This window comes from Choloepus didactylus, chromosome 8 (assembly GCF_015220235.1).
Source record: "Choloepus didactylus isolate mChoDid1 chromosome 8, mChoDid1.pri, whole genome shotgun sequence".
NCBI lineage: Eukaryota > Metazoa > Chordata > Mammalia > Pilosa > Megalonychidae > Choloepus > Choloepus didactylus.
Genome location: NC_051314.1, coordinates 77,798,730 through 77,804,699, shown reverse-complemented (window position 1 = coordinate 77,804,699; position 5,970 = coordinate 77,798,730). Strand labels below are relative to the sequence as shown.

At 32.5% G+C, this 5,970-nt stretch overlaps 1 pseudogene; it reads left to right on the top strand.

The window, feature by feature from the left end:
* The first annotated feature begins 3,112 nt into the window (after positions 1-3,112).
* LOC119542728 lies at positions 3,113-5,227 on the top strand (annotated as a pseudogene).
* Positions 5,228-5,970: the final 743 nt, after the last annotated feature.

Genomic DNA, 5,970 nt, shown 5'->3' with positions numbered 1-5,970 from the left:
ATAAGGCATTGCTTGACTTCTTTTAGTATCCTATCAAGTGGGTGTTCAAAGCATCTAGAATTTGAGAATTTTTTTTTTATTTTCAGGGAATTTTTGGGAAACAGATATTAAATACCTGGCCTAGAACTAACACTTTAACCAATAGCAGCAGAATACCTATTCTCTAGTGAAATGTTAGTTCTGGGTGGTTTATAGTTTTGTTCAAGTTTTCTTTATCCTTAATGATCTTGTCTAAATGCTGTATCCATTATTAAAATGGTGTACTTAAGTTTCTTGCTATTGATGTAGAATTATCTACTTCTCCCTACACATCTGTCAATAGGTGCTTCATATATTTTGTGGCTCTGTCATTAGTTGCATATATATGTGTATATAAGTAAGTCTTCTTGTTGAATTGACCCCCTTTTCAGTATATTCTCCTTTTTATTACCTTCTTTGTCCCTCAATACAGTTTTTGACATAAAGTCTATTATATCTGATATTAGTATAGCTACCCCAATTCACCTTTTGGTTACTATTCACATGGTATATATTTTTTCCATCCTTTCACTTTCAGCCTACTTGTGTCTTTGAATTAGGGGTGAGGTTTTTTTGTAAGAAACGTAAGGTTGGGTCATCCTTTTTTATCTATTCTGCCAATCTTTGTCCTTTGAAGAGTTTAACCTATTTATATTTAAAATAACTATTGAAAATGCAGTACCTCTTCCATTTTATTACATGTTCTTGTGAATCTTATATTTGTTTTGTCCCTCAATTCTTCCATTAATGCCTACTTTCATATTTATTTGATTTTTTTTTTGTATTGTATCAGTTTGTGTCCCTTCTCATTTCTTTCTGTGCATTTTTTTTTTTTTTTTTGGTATTTTCTTTGTGGTTACTATAGGGTTAAAATTTAATGTCCTAAACATATCACAATTACATTTGTTTTGATACCATCTTAACTTCAATAGTATACATTATTCCTATATCCCTTTGCCCCCCCCTACTTTTTGTTTACTTGTTACAAATTTTATCATTATATATTTTATTTCCAAAACCATGGATTTATTATAACTTTTTGCAGATTTGCATTTTTAAACTGAGCTTGTGCTTACTAGCTGCCTTAGGAATTCCCTATTATAGGAATTCAAATGTCACCTCTACTCACTATGAAATAGACTTTCTCCCTCTCCTGAGTGCTTTATTGTATCACTTAAAGCAGGTAATTCTTTATTCTGCTTTGACTTAGTTATTTCTTACACTGTTTAGCATCCCCTCCCTTGATAGAGGGCAAATTATGGGGGGTAAACCCAGGAGGGGTTTCCTAGATCAGACTTTCAGGCTGCCACCTGATTGATTGGCACCAACATGCAGGCATTCCAGGATTCCCATGGGGTTACTTTGCTCCTGCTAGAACAGTTCCATGGACCCACCACGGGAGTACAGTATTGTGGAGGGGTGGAGAAGGAGCCAGCAAGTGTGCCAGGAGATTCTTATGGCTTTTGAAGCTATGTTTTCTTGACTCAGCCCTTGTCCAGTTACTGCAGCTCTTTAACTGTTTTTTCATGGTTTTCAGAAAGCGTATTCTCTTTAAGACTGCTCTTCTTTCTGGGCTATTTGGAACAATGCTCCCCTTCAGGACTGGTCCCCATGATCTGAAGTAGCTGGTCAGTGATCAGCAATCAGACCACACACCTTTGAACTTTTTATGACTAGATATACATGTGACTTAATATTTCTATTTTCTTTAAAAATACTCTCCTTCTATATCCCTCATAGAGGTTTTGTTTCTTTTTTCAAATTTATCATCCTTATCCTTTGTTTTTAAAACCCATGCAAATAGGATATATTTATACCAAAAAAACATTTTTCTTATTAGTTTAATACTTACATTTCATATATTTTCTGAAATATGTGTAATTTCCCCAAAGAAGATTTCCCAAACTGCTTACTTACAGATATATCTTAATCACTTACAGGTATCCTGTATAACAAATCTCTTTAACATTTTTGTTACCAATTCAAGTTGGTTTTTCATCATCTTTTACACATTCCAGCTACAGTTTCTTCAATAAAGAGAAATATAAGAATACTTATTTTTCTTACATTTCCTCTAATTTTGCATTATGTTTATAAAAGAATAAATCATCTCCATGATTTAGAGGATGTGTGAATAGATATCAAATACTTTTTTCTGTGAATGACTTTTAGTTAATTACATTTCTTTATTTAGGTACTTTCTAAAAAGTCACATATGCCATTGTTTTCCTGGCTGGCCTTTTAGTATATAATAAATATTTCACCCTATGAGACTGTGTGATGAGGGTAAGATATAAGTATGTTTGAACACAAAGGATATATATTATGAGCCTCCTGGTGAATATCCAATGTGTCGAAGGTTATAAACAATGTTGTCATCAGAGATGAGCATTCTACCTTGATTTTCTTGTTGGAATAGAAAATGAGAACTCCAGTTTTCTTCTCGTTATAGAAAGAGATATTTGTCTAAGGTTAAAATACTTCAAAAAAACCAGGTTTGTTTATGTGAACTTTTAATCTTCACTTTAGGAATTAGACTACATTTTAACATCAACATGTCATGCTGTAGTGACTTTTTTTTGTAAGAGTTAATGATGACTATACCCAAATAGTATCTTCTCTGCAAGAATTCCCTAGGCCCTTCACCTGTTCTCAGTAAATATTCTCTTTGTGTTAAAAAGCAAAAATGGGTCTTTGATGACGTAGAGAATAAAAACACTTTTCATCATAAAGAGAATTAAATACTCAATTGAGGGACCAGAATTCTTAGAAGAACAAACTTCTTTTTTGCGTCTAGATCAATAAAATAAATTTAAGTATGGTGAGCTCAGATATTATTCAGTTTTATATGTAGGGAAATCATAAAAACATTTTTTAAAATGCCACTCTATTCTGATTGAGAGAGAAATTTGTTGTGTTTTGAATTTTTTATTAAACATTACTGGATTTTAATGTGAACAATGAGTTGAGTGTTAGGAAGCAAGGAATAATTGTAGATTAGGAAGAGATAAATATTTTATCAGGAAGATCATTCCTACTACATTTTTGTTTCATTATACATTTTTGTTTCATAATACAAAGGAAAAATCTTACAATGAGGAAATCATGGAAAGTAAGTATTTTCAGCTTTTGCTGTTTTTATACAAAGTACAATGCAATCCTTTTTATTCCTTACACATAATCACAAGATTAAGACAATTAAATTCAGAATTGGAAACAGCTGATGTATATGTGCACTTTGTGATTAACATGCAATATGCCTATTTAAAGGATTGATTTATGAATTTCTCTCTTAGAAAGCTCCATGAACAATTCTCAATAATATATGTTAAAAACAATGACTGGTGCATATTCTTGTATATTTAGGGAAGGCTTGGGTACTTAAATATTACTGGATATAAAATAGTATTTCTTACATTGATATAACAAAGTTGAAACTGATTGAACCTATGAGTAAAATCAATTCAAATTTCATGCAAAATTGCAACTCACATGTTAATTCTGATCCACCTTCTGCTAAAATTCATAAAAACTCTTCTGAAAAAATTCTAATTGATGATAACATGGAATACAAAGTACAACCAGAAATATTATTCTCAAAATGTGACAAAATTTTTGAAAATTAAATTAAAAAATTGAAAATTCAGGCCTCTTTAGCTTCTTGAAGTGTACAGGTATATAGGAATTGCATACCTCGCTAAAAGAGACTGAGCAGGAGATTATTTTAACAATAAAGGAATAAACCAAACCAACTAAAAATATGTTTACTTAAGGATTCACTAAGATTGCATGAATTACTTCTTAGTAATTTAAACAAAACAATATCAGAGAAACTTGCAGATACTTAAAAAAGGAAATATTAAAGCCATTCTATTGTAAAGTAAAGAAGATCTGAAAAGAGAAATGAAAAAATGAGTAGCTAGAAAAGGTGATGTAATTAACAAGATTAAGCCTGTGCTTCTGACTGCTATATGGAAAGGTTAAAAGCAGAGGAGGAAAAAGGTCTGAAATGGATGTTGAAATGAGTACAATTGATGACAGAAGGTAAACAGTTAATCCCCAAATATGTCTTGCATATTCACACTTCTTAGAGATGGAGAAACACCACTGATAACCAAATAATGTTATTTTAAAAAGATAAGCAATTTCATTGAGTTAATTGACTCTTTCACATCACTTTCAAATTTTTAGTCAGTGAAGCCTTCTAAAGTTAAAAATAATTATCTATTTTTTCCCAGATCTGATGTAGTTCAGAAGGTATTTAACCGTGAAGAACCATACAATGGTGACAGCATTCATTCTTCTAGGACTGACCAATGACCTCAGTTGGCAAATTGTAATTTTCCTTTTTCTATTTCTAACGTATTTATTGAATATTGTTGGAAATCTATCATCCTGCTCACATTGGTGGATTCACACCTCAAAACACCCATGTATTTCTTCCTTCAGAATTTCTCCTTCTTAGAAATCTCATTGACTTCTGTCTGCATCCCTAGATTCCTGGCCAGTATCGTGACTATGGATAAAACAATTTCCTATGGGGCTTGTGTAAGCCAATTATTTTTTATCATCTCCTTCGGTACATCGGAGTTTTTCCTGTTGGCTGCCACGTCCTCTGTCTGCTATGTGGCCATCTACAAACCCTTTCATTATGCAACCATTGTGAGCAGCAAGGCGTGCACCCAGCTGGTCCTTAGCTCTTGGTTGAATGGGCTGCTAACAGTCTCTCCTGGACTTACCGTTATCCTGGGGTTGGAACTCTGTGATGCCAGTATTATTGACCACTTCATCCGTGATTATTCTCCTATCCTGAAGCTCTCCTGCATAGATACATGGGTCATAGAATTGTTAAGTTTTGTTTTAGCCATTGTCACACTCCTGATTACATTGTCCCTGGTGATACTCTCCTATGCAAATATCATGAGATCAATTCTGAAGCCTTTTTCCTACCTGTTCCTCCCGCATGATTGTTGTTTCTATCTCTTATGGCAGCTGCATTTTTATGTATATTAAACCTTCTGCAGAGGAAAAGGTATCTTTAATCAAGGGGGTGGCAGTACTCTGCACTTCAGTTGCACCTGTCTTAAATCCTTTTATATATACTCTAAGAAATAAACAAGTGAAACAAGCCCTGAAGGATATAATAAAAAAATCAGATCTTTATAACCTTAAAATAATAGCTTTGGCTTTTATAAAAGCATCCCACTAAAGCTTGTTTAAAATTGCTTCATATATCAACTACCCTTTCAACATATTCCTTTAGTTTATTTTTATATGATGATAATGACAAGTCAATCAGAAGAAGCCTTTTAGTGCTCTTATCTGTATTCATGATATTCATTTATCCATTGCTGCAATCACTTAATTTTTTTAACTTAAGTCTCTGATTTTGTTCAACCTCAAGATATTCCACTAGGGATTTATTTTGGAGATCAAATATCTGCATGTTTTCCCAGCAGAGGTGTGCTCAGAATACAGAACACTTGTGCACTCCGTATGTATTTTTTTTTTTTAACTTCTAGGAATATTTTTCTTTCTTATACTACAGAGTGTATACATCTTAGCAAAATAGTTGATGTTTCAAAAAACATAATAATGAACTTCAATATAGGTATTTGTATTCAGGCTTAAAAATTCTCCAAATCTCTATTCATCTGTAAATCAATGGAGCCTTTTTCATTTAGGTAAGAATGCTTTATATCAGAAGCTAATTTAAAGAATCTAGGTAGATTATGCCAAGGTCACACATTAAGTAAATGCTGGATCTTAAATTTGTATATAGGTTTTAAAATTCAAACCATATGCAAGTAATAACTTTAATATTGTTTTTTATGTGAACGTAATGGGATTACGTTCTGGAAAATAAGTGGGATGAATGGCAACTACCCTAAAATATTTGAAAATCCATCTTAGGAGGCAGAAAAGATTGATTGTTTATCTCTATGGGACACA